Genomic DNA, 20,989 nt, shown 5'->3' on the forward strand with positions numbered 1-20,989 from the left:
ATCAATAATGTTTATGCTTTCTTTTCCACCAATTTTAAGTTTCACCAAAAAAACACAGATTAAAATGCGGTGAAGTGAGGCATAACGTTGCATGTCATATTCACAACGATATTTACGTCTGTAAAGATGTTTATATAAAGCGGCAACATTATCGCTATCCGCCGAAACAGATTCCATTTGGCGTAAAAGGCAAAAAAGCGGTGGATATATAAGAATAGATTCTGAAAGGGTTTTAGAATTTCATAGTCCTTAATATAATGTTAAGAGACAGTCTATTTCCTTAGAACTTGCTGGGGAAAAAAAGAATGCTGCCTCAGGAAAAACTCGCTAGGCATTCTGGATGAAACTAAGATAAAAGCGAAAAAACCCTTTCCAGTTTCATAAGGAATCTCTGGCAAAAACAGAGTCGATTGTAGGATTTCGACATTATCATGATCATTGTTATTAAATCACTATTATATCAAATAGTGATGAAGCCAGGTGTTCGCGAAAAAGGTGAGCGTATCTTGCCTCAGCGGTGGCACCCGTCACAAACACATGCAAAGTCAATTCAATTGTTTAATTACCTAAAAAAAAAACACCACGGGATCATATGATACAAGTCAAAATCGGGAATTGCTTCGGACATCATTTGTGTCATTGATGCGTCAAATTTGGAAATGTCATATGCCATAACACATTTAAAAAGCTATACTGAGACCATGAATGTTACAACCTTGATCAAACAACTTCTGAGCAAGAGTTGTATGACGCTCTTGAAGATTCGGGTAGAATGAGCTTGCTCAATTGTACCTCAAAAGTTGTGAAATGTCGACACCAAGGGATGGAGCTGCAGGAATAGTGCTCGACATAAAGGACACTCATGAAAAGTAACCCCCTAGTGGTGAGTGATGGGTAACGCTCATCGCTCTTCCCCAGTGTGGACCCAGGGTAGAATGTGTCCTCAGCACCCCATTGCTTGTCGTATGAGGCGACTAAATTGGGAGACCTGTTTGCCGTGGGTTGCGTCCCTGTGACTGTTGAGGAAGGGAGTCTGGTGGTTGAGGGCAGTGGAGCCAGAAACCAGTGTTTCTTTTGCCCAACACACCACTTCGACCCTGACTTCACCAAGACGGGTGGTAGGATGGGCCCGGTCTTGTAATTCGGCTGGTCACGCCAAGCCCTGTGCGTAATAATTTCAATTCTTAATTTTGCATGTACATGTATTTTATTTATCACAAATGTATTTCTTGGTCTAATAACACCCGTGAAGATTCCGGGGTAGAATAGGTATTCAGCAACCCATGCTTGCCGTAAAAGGCGACTAACGGGATCGGGTGGTCAGGCTCGCTGACTTGGTTCATGCTTGTCATCGATCCCAGTTTCGTGGATCGATGCTTATGACATTAATCACTGGATTGTCTGGTCCAGACTCGATTATTTACAGACCGCCATCATATAGCTGGAATATTGCTGAGTGCGGCGTTAAACAACAAACCAACCAACCAACTAGTAACATAATTATTGAAATAATGTATTGCCTCGAGTCCTTTGACAGAAGGCGGTGGCTCATGGGTAAATTTGGTAATGTTGACCGCTGAAATCGGTATGTCTCTAAATTATTGTTATGGGCAGAACCAGCTTGGCAATAAATTTGGTGGACAGATATAGCTATTCATGTCATATTTGCTGGAGTATAACATCCCTGTAGCCCTGGTGTTTTGCATTTTGGAAATCCAGTGCAATAAGACACCGTCCTTGTTGACACTCGATGATGGGTAGGGAACAGGGATGCCGAACACTTTCTTTCATAATGTCTCACAAATACTCTGGTTCGAAAAGGAAACATTTAGATGCCAGCTCTACTGATGAAGACACTGATCAACAATTAGATTCCTGGGCTCGATTCATTGTCATTGAAACGTCAGATCATCAGCCGATGAAATTAAACCCGTTTGTCATTTCAAAGGCCATCAATGGCTGCTGTGGTTGAAAAAGTCACCCGCCTTCGTAATGGCTCCATGCTTGTGGAGTGAGTACGGAGACAGCAATCTTTAAATTTGTTATCACTCAGCCAGTTTGCAAATGTGGAGGTTGCTGTCTCAGCACACAGAACGTTGAACTCATGTTGAGGCATGACAGAGCTCGTTGTCTGTCTGACATGAGTGAAGATGAGATTGTTTTAGAATTGAAAAAAACAATGTGTTACTGTTGTCAAACGTTTTACCAGAAAACAAAATGACAATATCAAGACAATACCTATCTCTTTATGTTTTCACTTTCCAAAATTCCCGAATCAATCAGTGCTGGATATTTTAATATCGGAGTGGAGGTTTATGTCCCAAACCCACTCCGATGTTACAAATGTCAACATTTTGGACATGGCGCTAAGACCTGCACCATCAGCTCAGTATGTGTCCGCTGCAGTGGCTCATATGAGAATACTGGGTGCACAAATGCTATCAAATGTGCAGATTGCGATGGGGGACCACTTGGCCTCATCCAAGCTTTGTCCACATTTTGTCGTGACAAAAACATGCATACGATTGAAAGGCAACTGCAGCTATGTTTAAATAAAATCCAGAAATAGTCTCTATAAAATGGTTTTAAATTTTCAAAATCTAAAACAAACTGTATACATTTTTGTAGAAAATATAAACCCCACAAAGATCAAGAATAATTTTCGATAACACTCCCATTAAAGTTGTAAAGGAAGCCAAATTCTTAATTAGGTCTAATTTTCGATCATCATTTGACCTTTCTGCCCCACATTTAATACTTAAAGAATAAGTGCTTGAAGGCCCTAGATTTATTAAAAGTTGTCTCAAATTCTAAGTAGGGAGGGGATAAAAAAAACACTTATCCGCTCTAAACTTGATTATGGCTCCATCATATTTGGTGGGGCTTGTAAGAGCAATTTAAAATTACTTGATACTATTCATCCTCAGGGTCTGAGGCTTTGCCTTGGAGCCTTCAGAACTTCTATTCATAGTTTGTATGTTGAAGCTGACTAACCATCCCTTAAACGCCGTCGCATTAAATTAGCTCTACAATATATCTCTAAATTACGTTCTAATGACTCAAATCCAGCATATGACTGTGTTTTATAATCACCTTTACGGTAATCTCTACAAAACAAATCTTCACAAATCCGAACATTTGGATTAAGACTACAAGCAGATATTTCTGCTGTTAAAATAAATCTTGACTATTCAGCTCAGCTTTTGTCCTCCCTGACATGGCAGTATGTAAAACCAGAGGTAAATCTTACATTAACTAAACTAATGAAATATGAAACCAATCAATTAATTTATCAACAATAATATAATCAATTAAGAAGCTTTTACAATACCTACAAATTTGTCTTTACAGATTGATCCAAGGATGGTGACGCAGTTACTAGCGCCACTGTCATTGGATCCAGAACTATATCATCCAGAATACCAGATAACTGTTCAATGTTTACAGCCGTATCAAAGGCCATATTAACAGCACTAGAATACATAAGTAAACAATCAAAACAATTTATAATCGTTTCCGACTCTCTCTCCTGTCTTCAGGCAATTGCAAATCAGTTTTCAAAACATCCACTTTTAATCGAAATTCTTGAACTATCTAATGAACTTGCTACTGGTCAATACAACATCGTTATTTCCTAGTTACCAAGCCATGTTGGCATCATTGGTAACACTGTTGCTGATGCTGCTGATAAAACAGCGCTCAACAAATCTGTGACACCACTTCTGATTCCATACAGTGATTACAAGCCCGTTATTGGATCATATATCCAGGAACTGATGCAAAGGACACCCAAGTAGGTATTAATAAATTACATGACATTAAACAATATTTTGGTTACACCTACTTGGGTTGTCAGTCCAGATTTGAAGAGGTCGTTTTACGACGATGTGGTATTTGTTGAAAGGTGAGGATCCTCCATTTTGTGCCCCTTGTGATGAAAGAATCACGGTCAAACATGTCCTGCTTGACTGTGTTGATTTTTCGATTACAAGGGATACTTATTTCCAATTATCATCTATTAAGGATATTTTAAATAGAATAAGTTATCATTTAATTATTATTTTTTTTAAAAGATATTGAATTTATTGATACATTTTGAAATTTGTATATCGTTATATGTTATAATATTGGTAGTGTAACTTGGGTGGTTAGTGGGTGTATCCTCAAAGGGGGTTGAAGTAGCGTGAAAATATTGTCCCCCTGACAGGAAATGTAAGACCACATCCTTCAAAGTACCTTTATCCATGCCACAATTTTAAACGTAAACGTTTTAAACGTAGTATCTACGAAATTTTAATTGATGCTAAAATCCGTTTCATCACCAGCAGCTGAAGGGATGGTGTAACTCCTGCTGGGGAACCTTGCAGGTAGCAGATGTATCATAAGTCCCCATGGTCCCTTGTGTGGTGGCCTTTGGTTGCTGGTGATCTATAGCCCGTTTGTATATTGTATTGTTGCTTGAAAATGTATTCTTTTAAATTTTCTCAAGGCCACATCATTCATATTCATACCTCTGTTTTAAACTCAGTTTAGTATATTTGTTTATTTCTAATTGAAGCTTAATTGCGTACTATCATCAGAAGCTAAAGGGATGGTGTGAATCCTGCTGGGGAACCGTGCAGGTAGCAGAAGTATTGTCAGTCACTAGTACGGTCCCTAGTATGGTGGCTTTGGTTGCTGGTGATCTATAGCCCATTTTTATATTGTATTGCCGAATGATAATGTATTCTTTTAACTATTCTAAACTAGTTTTAAAATCGAAATTGTGATACGTACTCCAGTTATTATTCTGTCCATCGTTGACAGCTTTTTATTAAATCTAAATATAATTACTATAACTTGTTTCGTCACGATATGGCTGAAATTTTGCCTATGTGACATTAAATTTCACTTACTCATTCCCTTACAATAACGACCCGTGAAGATTCCGGGATAGAATAGGTCTTCAGCAACCAATGCTTGCCGTAAAAGGCGACTATACTTGTCGTAAAAGGCGACTAACGGGATCGGGTGGTCAGGCTCGCTGAGTTGGTTGATACATGTCATCGATCCCAATTGCGTGGATGGATGCTCATGATATCAATCACTGGATTGTCTGGTCCAGACTCGATTATTTACAGACCGCCGTCATATAGCTGGAATATTGCTGAGTGCGGCGTTAAACAACAAACCAACCAACCAACCAACCTTACAATAACTGTTGCAAATACCATCATATTCAAAACGTCAGACTCAAGTATCTGTCGTAACATCCATAGGGCATAAAAGACAAATTTGATGAAAACGGTAGTATTACAAATGGATCACTGAAAACCATTGATGACACCGGGTGTTCGCGAAAAAGGTAAATATGTCCTATGTCTACTGGAACCACCAGGCACTTACACAATTTATATTAAAAATGGAAATGCCAGTTAGGAAGGAAGTGTGGAAAGTCCATGTAAAGGTCATAGAATGAGAGTGTCATGCAGAACAGAGGCGTAGTAGTTATTTCAGTTACTGCATGAGTTGACGTCTTATCCAGAACCGCTGTAGGTGTCAACATTGCCTCCGCCGATGTAGCATCAGCGGAGGCGTTAGATGCCAAAGTTGTTGAAGTTGAGATAGCAGGACCAGAGGCAACCGATGTAACAGTTGTAGGAGCTCTCGATTTTCTCTTAATAACTCCATCTACTCGGTCCCCCATCTTTGCAGATGTTCTCTGTAACCACAAGAGTTTAGAATGCATGTTGGATGATGTCAAATAATAAAACGTATTTTGTTCATACAGTAATGTAACAATGTTAGAAATGTATGTTAACAGCTAAACGTGAGATAAACATTTATTAGTGCACCTAAATGTGTGAAATAGACTATAATCACAGGGGACACCATGACGTCAGTGACCGGCTACCTGACAGGTACATTTTAAAGCTGACCCAGATGACAGTCAATGTATTGGGGAGACTCCCAAAAATATAAAGGCAAATATTATCGAACATAGTGGTTTTATGACAATGGGATTGAAGGAATCATAAAATTATCATTTGAAAGTGTACCTGCTGCCCAGGTAAAAAAGTCAAATCTTTATTAAAGTTATCTCTATGTTAGGGCAATCTTCAGTGGTTGACGATCAATAGCCCGGTTTTATCATATCTCGTGTAGTGTTACATCTTTTTACAGTTCCATGCTAGGTTTATGTTCATATCTGTGGTGGTCTAGTTTGTTTTACTGTCCTTTGTCGACAGGTTTTTATATTGTCAAAATGTATTTGTATAAATTTATCTCGTCACTATATGGCTGAAATATTGCCGATGTGACGTAAAGCATTAACTCACTCACTCACTCTATGTTAGGGTGAGAGAAAGTACTTTAAAGGTTATAGCATGAACCCTGGTTAGGCTATGAATGTCTAATGATATATGCGAGTGAGTCGGGTTTAACGCAACTTTTAACAATATTCCAGTTATATCACGGCGTGTCAGCTTAATGTGGGAGGAAAGCCCGAAGTGATGCAGGTCTCAGACGTTTACCACTTCGGTGAAACCCACGAGCACGGGTATGGTGCTGATAAACCTAGAAACATAATCGGGGCGAACCGGGATTCGAACCCACAATCATAGGTTTCGAACCCACAATCATAGGTTTCTGGCGTGCCTAAGGGACGCAACTCTGCACAGCAAATCGCGGCGCCTTAGACGACCGGGCCACCCGTGCCCCCCAATGATATATGCATCATGGGAGTAGGTTTAAAATAATAGGTGAGGCGATAAAAAAACAAGAAATATAACTTACCCAATTATCGCAACATTGATATTAGCAGTCAGTAAAGAAGCATCATTTTAACCAGTAAAAATATGTGCCAAAAAACTCAATTGGCATCAATCTATAGTTTGTTTCAGATTTCCTTAATTTCTTTATTTCCCCCAAATTTGAAGATTTACAACACTCCAGCAAAAGTAGAATATTTTGGATAAAACGTCTTCCTGTAAATTGACAATTAGAAATTACGCATAAGAAACATAAAAATATTAAAACCCTAGGCAGACAGAGCATTTGTGATTAGGTATTTCAGTAAAACTTTAAAAAGTTGATATTGAGAGTTATAGTTGAAAATTCAATTTTTAGGATTTCCGACAGGACGTTACATCCATTCTAAAAAAACGCCAGTGAAATCAAATACCTTGTAGCTATGGATAGCCGGAGATCTGTGTCCAGTGCGTTCGGCTATCAATTGCTCGCCCAGGCCGGAATCGTACAGTCTAGTAGCTGCCGTTGCTCGCAGTGAATTATTTGTAAACTATCCTTCAATTTCAGCTTGCTTGAAGAGTTTGGAAACTGTTGCACGGAACGGGTGCTGCCGGACGGGAACATCGGTATGCCAGACACGCTCCTTGACGTAGTGCAGTGGTCGGAGGTAGAATGCGATGCATTTACCATTGTTGGGTCTGACATATACACTGCAGTCATAACATTACAAGAATTTGAAATCGGGATTCATGCCAAATAATGATTTTATATTAAGTAAAGATTCATGTATACTTTAAGCACGATTGTTGCTGTTATTTAAGAGAAAAAGTTGTAAATTGTTGACATGCAGATCAATTGCAAATCACATAAAAAACACGTTGACTGCAACAAACTGTTTTATATTCCATTTTGTTGCCTAAAAACTTACCCCAGAGACATGTATTTGCGGTAGAGTCGAACTGGACATCTCCGTGGTAGTCAAACGTTCTCTGACACTCGAATGGTCTTCCTTGAACATTTTCGACTTTTTAGCCGCCTTTGTTTGTCTTTGAAATGTCCTCAGTATATTTCAAATGCGTGACGAAACTTGAATCTTCTGTTATTTGAATTGAGAGTTTGGGGTCCTGTGCTCGTCCCCAGCTCGAAGTGTACAGTAAAAGCCACTGAGATAGACCAAAGTGTCTGGCAGCTTTCGAGGCGTGTCCTCACCGAGAATACCCTTCACCCACAGTATATCCACTAGATCAACAGAAACAACATTTGCTTGCCTTTTCTCAATGCCAATACCCTGCTTAGCTAATGACTTCATGCGAGCCTCCTAGACGTTTCCCATTCCCTAGAAATACGGAGACTCGTAATTTACGAGTCGTAAACGTTAATCTCGATATCATGTCTTCGGAGATAGTATCGCAATGACGCAATCAGTTCATAAAACGTATTTCCCCGATATTCTTCACCCTTTTGGTTTCGCACATCCACCAAGAAACGCATGAGAGTTTTATTAATATCTGTTTCACGATGCGAAAGAGCAATACTGTCGGGGTTTAACACGACGTCATCACGTAACCCATGGGGTTGTCTTTCCTTGACCTACGCTTGGAAGACGTTGACGGCCCACCTACTCTTGTTTTCTGTGTTCCGAGAAAAAAACGAATTACAAACACTTTGAAGATCATGATCTGACACAGGATTGCTTTAACGGTTAGGAATAGGACCTGCGTTATTACCGGAAATACTATCTGCGTCATCAATGGTATGAGTAGTAACGGGAATTGGTATGGCCTTGGGAATACTTGCTTTTACTTGTTGAAAGAGTTCCACTAAATCTGTATCATTTCCAGAGAACTCATCTGATTTTAAGATATCACTTTTATCCATATCAAAATTTGGTACAGCCACGTCAAATGTTTCAATATCAGTATTAAAAAGTTTTTTTTTCAAAACCTGAGTTATATTCTGCCTGGTATGAGCTCGTAAAGTGACTTTGTGGAATGAAATGAATATCGGAATCGGAATCTCCCAATCATGTTCATCACGTAAAAAGACTGAAAGCTAAATGAGAAATCGCACGTGCTTTTCCGCGCTCTTATTTGACGAGGCCTCCGATAGTTTTGCTCGAACTTTAGCGCGTTCATGCGCGCAGTTCCTATCGATTCAGCATAAACAAGAACGACCCTCGGTTATATACGCACGTGCGTATTGGGTGGACATTAGTTTAACATGTATTTTGAATGGGACTTTGTTTTAAGTTGGATGTGGTCCTCAAAGTCACGATTATTTTTGCACGTGGGGCAAGTTCTCGGCTTCATGGCATCGAGCTCACCCCACGTGCAAAAATATTCATGACTTTTCGGACCATAACGGGATCTGGTGGTCTGGTCCAGATTCGATTATGTGTTGGATATGGTCCGAAAAGTCACGAATATTTTTGCACGTGGGGTGAGCTGGATGCGATTAGGCCGATAACTTGCCCCACGTGCAAAAATAATCGTGACTTTGAGGACCACATCCAACTTAAAACAAAGTCCCATTCAAAATACATGTGAACACCAACAAGAAAATGACAAGTGTGGCAAACTTCCAAGCGAAATCTGTTGCAAATCAATACAATGTTAACGCCGTTTATTGCATATTATCAGATCACCAGTTATCAGGTCGACAGATCTTTAATGAACACGACTTGCACCGTTGTGAGAGCCAACCGATTACTGAGGGGACATAACAGATTGCTGTGATAGCATGACCCTCAATATGTCATAAACGCTTCACTGGACCACCAGACGTCGTTTCTCATGGGGTTTGCCATACACTCTATCAATATAAAGTGGGGTCCTTGACCATATATTTAGTTTCATTGCCAAAGATGATTTCACTGGCTGTATTATATCAATGGAAATGGTTGGGTGGTTGGTTTGTTGTTTAACGCCGCACTCGGCAATATTCCAGCTATATGACGGAGGTCTGTAAATAATCGAGTCTGGACCAGACAATCCAGTGATTAATATTACGAGCATCGATCTACACAATTAGGATCGATTACATTTTTCAAGCAAGTCAGTGAGCCTGACCACCCGATCCCGTTAGTCGCCTCTTACGACATGCTTAGTCATCTTTTACGGCAAGCATAGGTTCCTGAAGACCTATTCTACCACCGATCTTCACGGTTCTCATGGAAATGAAGCTGACGAAACAAAGGGGACCATTGGGATGACCATCCGAGATTTGAAACCGCAAACGGTATATCCCTGTACACCTTCTACGGTGTTCCAGCCATTGTCCGATGACCTCTTTGTATTCTTAAGTGACATGAAGATGTCTGTTCAACGTCAATTTCCCTTATCAGAGACGCTAATCGGCAATGTTATTCTTATCTTGTGGTCAATTAACACCTTTCGACTCCAATAATCTTTAATTAACTACTACGGTTGCCGCAGGCAGACGGACAGACACAGGCAGTTATATTCAGTATAAAAGCTTTTGGCTCCAAATACATTCATGTACAGAATAATATTGACCTGCGCAATATTCTAGCTTTAATACATATACATTCACTTACTCAGATATAGGTACAAACAATGTTGATATGTTAGCAACTATATATATGTATATGTTGATGTACTTTAAGGAAATATACACTGGTATTGTGGAATATTTCAAAATGTTTGAATTTGGTTTTTTTAAAACAATGTGTAGATGTGGACGTTATATAGTTTCCTATAAGTGAGTGAGTGAGTTTTGTTTTCCGCCGCTTACAGTATTACAGTTATATCACGGCTTGTCAGCTTAATGTGGGAGGAAAGCCCGAAGTGATGCAGGTCTTAGATGTTTACCACCTCGGTGAAACCAACGAGCACGGGGATGGTGCTGACAAACCTAGAAACCTTTTCGGGGCGAACCGGGATTCGAACCCACCGTCATAGGTTTCTAGCGTGCCTAAGGGACGCAACTCTGCACAGCGAATCGCGGCGCCTTAGACGACCGGGCCACCCGTGCCTCCTTTTCCTATGAGAGCAGCACGCATATCAAAATGTTAAATTCATTTTCAGTGAAGTATTTTCCTCCAAGGAGACAGGCACAGCTAATGTCAAAGTTAATTTAAAGACCCGAGAGTAAATCCGCGTTTCATTATATGTTCTATTAATGCAGTTAAAAGGTTATCCAAGATTTGAAGAACATGAATGTGTAGCGATATCTGTACTGGAATATATTAATAATGTTCATGTGTATTAAACATTTATCAATTGGACCCATGCTGTCTTTGTCATTGGAAATACGAAATATATTGGAATACTTTTAACATATATCTTTAAGTTAGAGAATCATCTTTTCCGAAATGGATACGCGAAGAAAGATCCGTCCGTCCTTTCGTTTGAATTCTCCGAAACGAATGACAAAATAAATAACCTGAAGCCTTGGATAATGTCTAGCACCCAAAGAAGACACAGCGATCAGATGGTGTTATAGCCATGTATTCACCGATGAGTTGCGTCCCTGAGTTTGAATCCCGGTTTGTCCCGATTATGTTTCTAGTTTTGTAAGCATCATATCCATGCTCGTGGGTCTAAGACCCGCAATTAAGGATCTTTTTAATACTATCAATATTCATTTAATGATAGGTTTTTGAAAAGAAATTGAATCATTCAAAGTACATTTGTTCATACCTCAGTTATAAACTCAGTTTAGTTTATTTGTGTATTTTAACTGAAGCTTAATTGCGTACCATCATCAGCAGCTGAAGGGATGGTGTGAATCCTGCAGGTCACAGCCGCATTGTAAGTCGGCAGTATTTCAGCCATATCGTGACTACCAAAAGTTATATATAACATATACATTTAAACAATAAAAGCCTGTCAACAAAGGACAGTAAAATAACTAGAAGATCACAGAATATTATTTAAAACAAGTACATAGCCATAAAAAGATTTCACTATGCCTAACGATACAACATAAAAAAAAGGCTATAGATCGCCAGCAACTGAAGAAAGATCACCTCACTAGGGACCATGGGGACTTACTGTACTTTTGCTACCTGCATTGACTCCTGGACAGAGCCTTCCGTAATGTCAATTGATAATAGCATCACAACAAATTTAAAAACAAGCAATTAGTTATTCATATACATATTTTAAAATTCATTACACAGACTAATTTCTTTCAAGTAACTGAGAATTCGATGCCCGCTTACACGGGAAAAAAGATCTTTCCACTGTTTGATAATGTGAATCCCTTGCGACATAGTAACTACCAAGACACGATATGAAGTGTGTCGTTAAAAGGGAGAACTGCGTGCAAATTAAACCATAAAGTGGTTTATGTGTTTGTCATTAGGAATAATTATTGGGTTTAATACACGTGTGTAAAGGTTTATGTCTATCACTGGCAACAGCAGCCAAATCTGTCGCAATATTGACAGGTCTATGATTGAAATTCTTGTAAATGCCATGGTATTACTAACATCTCGGCTAGACTTTTGTTATAGTTTCCTTCGTGGCATCCAGCAGAATCTGCAAGACAGTTGCAGCGTGTCCAGAATGCAGCTGCCATGCGTATAACACACACAGCCAAATATGCACACACAACACCAGTTCTGAGAAATCTCCATTGGCTCCAAATATCTAAAATAATTACATTAAATGAGAACCAAATAAGTCAAACAGAAAGATGATGTGTCTATAATTCGCGAAAACACATGCAAAGCACATAAACGTAGCGTTTGGGGATCAATTTTACAGCTTCATCCAAACGCAACCGCCTGTAAAAAACGTGCAGCACAGGATCCTGCATTTAGGCATGCATGCCCCCCTGCTGAATGGGTATAAAAATCCACATCAGCGGCTGTTCATACAGTCGTTATAACGGCAGTAGAGGCGGTGACAGAATGCCAAGACTGAATGCAGCTCAACGGAACAACGCCATTGGGAGATTACAAGCTGGAGCAAGTCAGCTAGAAGTGGCCAGGCACTGTGTGCAGCAGGTTGTCTCATTTGGCGGCGGGAGTGTCATTGTATGGGCCGGAATTCATCACGGTGGTAGGACGCCTCTCGTGCAAGTGGCAGGTGCATTGACAGGTGTGCGTTATAGAGACTTGATCCTTCAGCCTTACGTTCTTCCTCACGTCAACGTTCATGGCGGACAGTTCCAGCAGGACAACGCTCGACCGCATATTGCACGTGTTTGTCAGGACTTCATACAGCACAACAACCAGACATTACCTTGGCCAGCCGGGTCACCAGATTTGTCCCCGATTGAGCATCTGTGGGACGAGTTGGATCGACGCGTTCGCAGAAGGAATCCACCGCCCCAAACACTTCCGGCGCTTCTTGATGCACTTCAACATGAATGGCAGCACATCCAACAGCGTGTTATTGGCAACTTGATTGCATCTATGGGTCGTCTGTGTCAAGCGGTGATTGATGCACGTGGTGGGCACAACCGATACTGACATTTTCTGTACCCCTGTGACATTAACTGTATTGTGTACGTGTGTCTGTCTAGGTGACACGATTAATGTTTTGAACATTGTGTACATTGATCTTCAAACAGTGTTTCAATTATGGTTTGTGTCCTATTTTGAAACAATCGCATTATATTACATTTTGAAAGTCAGTGTCAAGTTTCTTTTTTTGAAGAGTATAATTTATAACAAACTGCTATAGATGCGTACATGACTGATTGTTGACTGAGGTGTCCGAGTAACCTATCACAACATTTCATTGTTATTCCATTATCCGTTATTACCATATCATGTCCAACCGAGCGCTCTCCTTATGAGTTACATGTACATTGATTCACTATTTAAGTCTCAATTATGGATGATGGTACTCTGATCTCAAACCACTTAGTGTACATGCTTCTGGTATCAGACGCTGACAGACATCAACTCTCCAGGGAACCACACGAACCATGCCTGATGCAAATTGAATGTATGTGCATATGTTAACCATATTATTGTCACCGACTGCGAGACAAGATGGCACTCATTATACCAGTTACCACCAATTATCATATACAACTGAGGGACACAAAGTTTAATAGAAGCAATAAGACAGTATTGATGAATGAACAAACAACGTCTCTACTCTTATTAGTGTTTTTTTGGTATGGACACACACACACACACACACACACACACACACACACACACACACACACACACACACACACACACAGAGTAGTCTTCGACACTCTACTGGGACAATAACCGCTTAGGACACAGACATATTTACATGTACACTAAACAAATCGATTTGTAAACGTATGACATTGCTCATTTATGAGAACATTTCGTGTTTGTCAAGACCATGAACTTTGCACATTAACTTTTTTTGTGGTGAAGCAACCGATGGCCCGAGGGCTGCACGAAAGATATCAACCTTTTTTTGCACAGTATCACATGTACTGAGAGACAGTAAGGAAACACACAATATGACATGTACTGAGAGACAGTAAGGAAACACACAATATTAAGGAGAAGTGTGTTAACTTCTTTGTTGAGCAAACAGTTGTTTTTAATTCTGTCCAGAAAATCAGTCACTGGGTGGTTGGTTGTTGGTTGGTTGGTTGGTTTGTTGTTTAACGCCGCAATATTCCATTTATATGACGGCGATCTGTAAATAATCGAGTCTGGACCAGACAATCCAGTGATTAATATTACGAGCATCGATCTACACAATTAGGATCGATTACATTTATCAAGCAAGTCAGTGAGCCTGACAACCCGATCCCGTTAGTCGCCTCTTACGACATGCTTAGTCATCTTTTACGGCAAGCATAGGTTTCTGAAGACCTATTCTACCACCGATCTTCACGGTTCTCATGTAAATGAAGCTGACGAAACAAAGGGGACCATTGGGATGACCATCCGAGATTTGAAACCGCAAACGGTATATCCCTGTACACCTTCTACGGTGTTCCAGCCATTGTCCGATGATCTCTTTGTATTCTTAAGTGACATGAAGGGGTCTGTTCAACGTCAATTTCCCTTATCAGAGACGCTAATCGGCAATGTTATTCTTATCTTGTGGTCAATTAACACCTTTCAACTCCAATAATCTTTAATTAACTACTACGGTTGCCGCAGGCAGACGGACAGACACAGGCAGTTATATTCAGTATAAAAGCTTTTGGCTCCAAATACATTCATGTACAGAATAATATTGACCTGCGCAATATTCTAGCATTAATACATATACATTCACTTACTCAGATATTGGTACAAACAATGTTGATATGTTAGCAACTATATATATATATGTTGATGTACTTTAAGGAAATATACACTGGTATTGTGGAATATTTCATAATGTTTGAATTCTTTTTTTTAAAACAATGTGTAAATGTTGACGTTATATAGTTTCCTATAAGCGAGTGAGTGAGTTTGGTTTTACGCCGCTTTTAACAGAATTGCAGTTATATCGCGGCGTGTCAGCTTAATGTGGGAGGAAAGCCCGAAGTGATGCAGGTCTCAGACGTTTACCACTTCGGTGAGACCCACGAGCACGGGTAAGGTGCTGACAAACCTAGAAACATAATCGGGGCGAACCGGGATTCGAACCCACAATCATAGGTTTCTGGCGTGCCTAAGGGACGCAACTCTGCACAGCGAATCGCGGCGCCTTAGACGACTGGGCCACCCGTGCCCCCGTTTCCTATGAGAGCAGCACGCATATCAAAATGTTAAATTCATTTTCAGTGAAGTATTTTCCTCCAAGGAGACAGGCACAGCTAATGTCAAAGTTAATTTAAAGACCCGAGAGTAAATCCGCGTTTCAGTATATGTTCTATTAATGCAGTTAAAAGGTTATCCAAGATTTCAAGAACATGAATGTGTAGCGATATATGTGCTGGAATATATTAATAATGTTCATGTGTATTACGCATGTATCAATTCGACCCATGTTGTCTTTGTCATGGGAAATACGAAATATATTGGAATACTTTTAACATATATCATTAAGTTAGAGAATCATCTTTTTCCGAAATGGATACGCGAAGAAAGATCCATCCGTCCTTTCGTTTGAATTCTCCGAAACGAATGACAAAATAAATAACCTGAAGCCTTGGATAATGCCCTGCACCCAAAGAAGACACAGCGATCAGATGGTGTTATAGCGATGTATTTCCACCGAAGTGGTAAACGTCTGAGACCTGCATCACTTCGGGCTTTCTTCCCAAATTAAGCTAACAAGCCGTGATATAACTGGAATAATGTTTAAAGCGGCGTTAAACCCAACTCACTCACTCACTCACTCACTCGTGGGCTCACCAAAGTACTGAACGTCTAAGACCTAAAATTAAGGATCTTTTTAATTCTATCAATTCTAATTAAATTAAACTTATCGATAAACTTTGAATTGTGGAGATATTTATATTTTATATTGGTAATGTATATTTTGTGACTTGGATGGTTAGTGGCTTTATCCTGAGGTAGCAGCCGCATTGTATTCACATACATATTTAAAAATCATTACACAGACCATTTGTTTTCAAGTAACTGAGAATTTGATGCCCGCTTACACGGGAAAAAAGATCTTTCAGATTTACTGTTGGGTAATGTGAATCCCTTGCGAAATAGTAACTATCAAGACACGATATGAAGTGTGTCGTTAAAAGGGAGAACTGCGTGCAAATAAAACCATAAAGTGGTTTATGTGTTTGTCATTAGGAGTAATTATTGGGTTTAATACACGTGTGTAAAGGTTTATGTCTATCACTGGCAACATCAGCCAAATCTGTGGCAACATTGACAGGTCTGTGATTGAAATTCTTGTAAATGCCATGGTAACATCTCGGCTAGACTATTGTTATAGTTTCCTTCGTGGCATCCAGCAGAATCTGCAAGACAAGTTGCAGCGTGTCCAGAATGCAGCTGCCAGGCGTATAACACACACAGCCAAATATGCACACACCACACCAGCTCTGAGAAATCTCCATTGGCTCCCTTGGCGGCAGCGGATCGTATTCAAACTTCTGACCGTGGTCTTCAAGTGAGTGCATTGTACGGCACCAGCGTAACTACAAGAACTAATCACCATCTACAATCCACAGACGTTTTAGGCCAGCAGACCAAATACAGTTCACAGTTCCAAGAACATCCAAGGCCTATGGCCACAGAGCTTTCCAGAAAACCGGACCTGTTCTGTGGAATTCCCTTCCATTTGCCATCACAAACCTAGACAATTTTGAACACAACTCGAAACCTATTTCCTAGGAGATTTCACATCCCTTTTATATATATAGTCTTCAAAAAAAAGAAACTTGACAGATGTAAAACCACTTTTTGCCAAATATCTAAAATAATTACATTAAATGAGAACCAAATAAGTCAAACAGAAAGATGATGTGTCTATAATTCGCGAAAACACATGCAAAGCACATACACGTAGCGTTTGGGGATCAGTTTTACAGCTTCATCCAAACGCAACCGCCTGTAAAAAACATGCAGCACAGGATCCTGCATTTAGGCATGCATGCCCCCCTGCTGAATGGGTATAAAAATCCACATCAGCGGCTGTTCATACAGTCGTTATAACGGCAGTAGAGGCGGTGACAGAATGCCAAGACTGAATGCAGCTCAACGGAACAACGCCATTGGGAGATTACAAGCTGGAGCAACTCAGCTAGAAGTGGCCAGGCACTTTGGCGTATCGAGACAGACAATCTCCGCACTGTGGACCCGATACAACAACACCAACAGAGTTGACGACAGATCAAGGTCAGGAAGACCAAGGGTGACAACCCAAGCACAAGATCGATGCATCCGGCTGCGACACCTCTGAGACCGCACTACCACAGCCACGTCTACAACCACACAGATCCCTGGGGTACGCAGACTATCAGATCAAACGGTACGCAACAGACTGAGGGAGGCTGGACTTTTTGCACGAAGACCTGTTCGACGTCATGTATTGACCCCACGTCATCTGGCGGACCGTCTGCTTTGGTGCCAACAGAGGGTTAGATGGGCACGTGCATGGTGGAGAAATGTACTGTTTACTAACGAGTCCCGTTTCCTACTCACACGTGCTGATGGGCGCGCACGTGTCTACAGACGTCGGGGTGAATGTTACGCCCCAAACTGTGTGCAGCAGGTTGTCCCATTTGGCGGCGGGAGTGTCATTGTATGGGCCGGAATTCATCACGGTGGTAGGACGCCTCTCGTGCAAGTGGCAGGTGCATTGACAGGTGTGCGTTATAGAGACTTGATCCTTCAGCCTTACGTTCTTCCTCACGTCAACGTTCATGGCGGACAGTTCCAGCAGGACAACGCTCGACCGCATATTGCACGTGTTTGTCAGGACTTCATACAGCACAACAACCAGACATTACCTTGGCCAGCCGGGTCACCAGATTTGTCCCCGATTGAGCATCTGTGGGACGAGTTGGATCGACGCGTTCGCAGAAGGAATCCACCGCCCCAAACACTTCCGGCGCTTCTTGATGCACTTCAGCATGAATGGCAGCACATCCAACAGCGTGTTATTGGCAACTTGATTGCATCTATGGGTCGTCTTTGTCAAGCGGTGATTGATGCACGTGGTGGGCACAACCGATACTGACATTTTCTGTACCCCTGTGACATTAACTGTATCGTGTACGTGTGTCTGTCTAGGTGACACGATTAATGTTTTGAACATTGTGTACATTGATCTTCAAACAGTGTTTCAATTATGGTTTGTGTCCTATTTTGAAACAATCGCATTATATTACATTTTGAAAGTCAGTGTCAAGTTTCTTTTTTTGAAGAGTATAATTTATAACAAACTGCTATAGATGCGTACATGACTGATTGTTGACTGAGGTGTCCGAGTAACCTATCACAACATTTCATTGTTATTCCATTATCCGTTATTACCATATCATGTCCAACCGAGCGCTCTCCTTATGAGTCACATGTACATTGATTCACTATTTAAGTCTCAATTATGGATGATGGTACTCTGATCTCAAACCACTTAGTGTACATGTTTCTGGTATCAGACGCTGACAGACATCAACTCTCCAGGGAACCACACGAACCATGCCTGATGCAAATTGAATGTTTGTGCATATGTTAACCATATTATTGTCACCGACTGCGAGACAAGATGGCACTCATTATACCAGTTGCCACCAATTATCATATACAACTGAGGAACACAAAGTTTAATAGATGCAATAAGACAGTATTGATGAATGAACAAACAACGTCTCTACTTTTATTAGTGTTTTTTTGGCACGCACACACACGCACACACACACACACACACACGCACGCACGCACGCACGCACACACACACACACACACACACACACACACACACACAGAGAGTAGTCTTCGACACTCTACTGGGACAATAACCGCTTAGGACACAGACATATTTACATGTACACTAAACAAATCGATTTGTAAACGTATGACATTGCTCCTTTATGAGAACATTTCGTGTTTGTCAAGACCATGAACTTGTAGTGTATAAGAAAGAGAACCATTGTTAGTGAAGCAACCGATGGCCCGAGGGCTGCACGAAAGATATCAACCCTTTTTTGCACAGTATCACATGTACTGGGAGACAGTAAGGAAACACACAGTATCACATGTACTGAGAGACAGTAAGGAAACAAACAATATCACATGTACTGAGAGACAGTAAGGAAACACACAGTATCACATGAACTTGTAGTGTATAAGAAAGAGAACCATTGTTAGTGAAGCAACCGATGGCCCGAGGGCTGCACGAAAGATATCAACCCTTTTTTGCACAATATCACATGTACTGAGAGACAGTAAGGAAACACACAGTATCACATGTACTGAGAGACAGTAAGGAAACACACAGTATCACGTGCTGAGAGACAGTAAGGAAACACACAATATCACATGTACTGAGAGACAGTAAGGAAACACCGAGTATCACATGTACTGAGAGACAGTAAGGAAACACACAGTATCACATGTGCTGAGAGACAGTAAGGAAACACACAATATCACATGTACTGAGAGACAGTAAGGAAACACCGAGTATCACATGTACTGAGAGACAGTAAGGAAACACACAATATCACTTGTACTGAGAGACAGTAAGGAAACACCGAGTATCACATGTACTGAGAGACAGTAAGGAAACACAGTATCACATGTACTGAGAGACAGTAAGGAAAAACACAGTATCACATGTACTGAGAGACAGTAAGGAAACACACAGTATCACATGTACTGAGAGACAGTAAGGAAACACACAATATCACTTGTACTGAGAGACAGTAAGGAAACACCGAGTATCACATGTACTGAGAGACAGTAAGGAAACACACAGTATCACATGTCCTGAGAGACAGTAAGGAAACACACAGTATCACATGTACTGAGAGACAGTAAGGAAACACAGTATCACATGTACTGAGAGACAGTAAGGAAACACACAGTATCACATGTACTGAGAGACAGTAAGGAAACACACAGTATCACATGTACTGAGAGACAGTAAGGAAACACAATATCACTTGTACTGAGAGACAGTAAGGAAACACCGAGTATCACTTGTACTGAGAGACAGTAAGGAAACACACAGTATCACATGTACTGAGAGACAGTAAGGAAACACACAGTATCACATGTACTGAGAGACAGTAAGGAAACACACTATTAAGGAGAAGTGTGTTAACTTCTTTGTTGAGCAAACAGTTGTTTTTAATTCTGTCAAGAAAATCAGTCACTGGGTGGTTGGTTGTTGGTTGGTTGGTTTGTTGTTTAACGCCGCAATATTCCAGCTATATGACGGCGGTCTGTAAATAATCGAGTCTGGACCAGACAATCCAGTGATTGACACCATGAGCATCGATCCACGCAGTAGGAATACGATGACATGCATCATTCAAATCAGCGATCACCCGATCCCGTTAGTCGCCTTCTACGGCAAGCATGGGTTGCTGATGACCAGTTCTAACCAGGATCTTCACGGGCCAGATGCAAGCACTGATCATGTTGTTATTCATAACTTACGTCAGCTCTCCACAGTATAACGGGACATGCAAGCGGTTGTTGAATGGTTCTGACCTTATCTATGATGGACTTTGTTGCCTATGATTTGTCATTATAATCCCATTCGAGATCCACATCGATGGTGGAGTGTCTGGATCCAAATGGTCCAGAGGGATTCCTCCTGGTGGTGTTATATGTCCTCAACAGCAGCAGTGACGTCTTCAATGTTTTCATAACACCCGCTGGACAGCCCTTTCTTCACATTTTGGAAGAGGAGGAAATCTGACGGTGCCGACTCTG

The sequence above is a fragment of the Haliotis rufescens genome, unplaced genomic scaffold, assembly GCF_023055435.1.
Source record: "Haliotis rufescens isolate VD_foot unplaced genomic scaffold, xgHalRufe1.0.p SCAF_10, whole genome shotgun sequence".
NCBI classification, from domain to species: domain Eukaryota; kingdom Metazoa; phylum Mollusca; class Gastropoda; order Lepetellida; family Haliotidae; genus Haliotis; species Haliotis rufescens.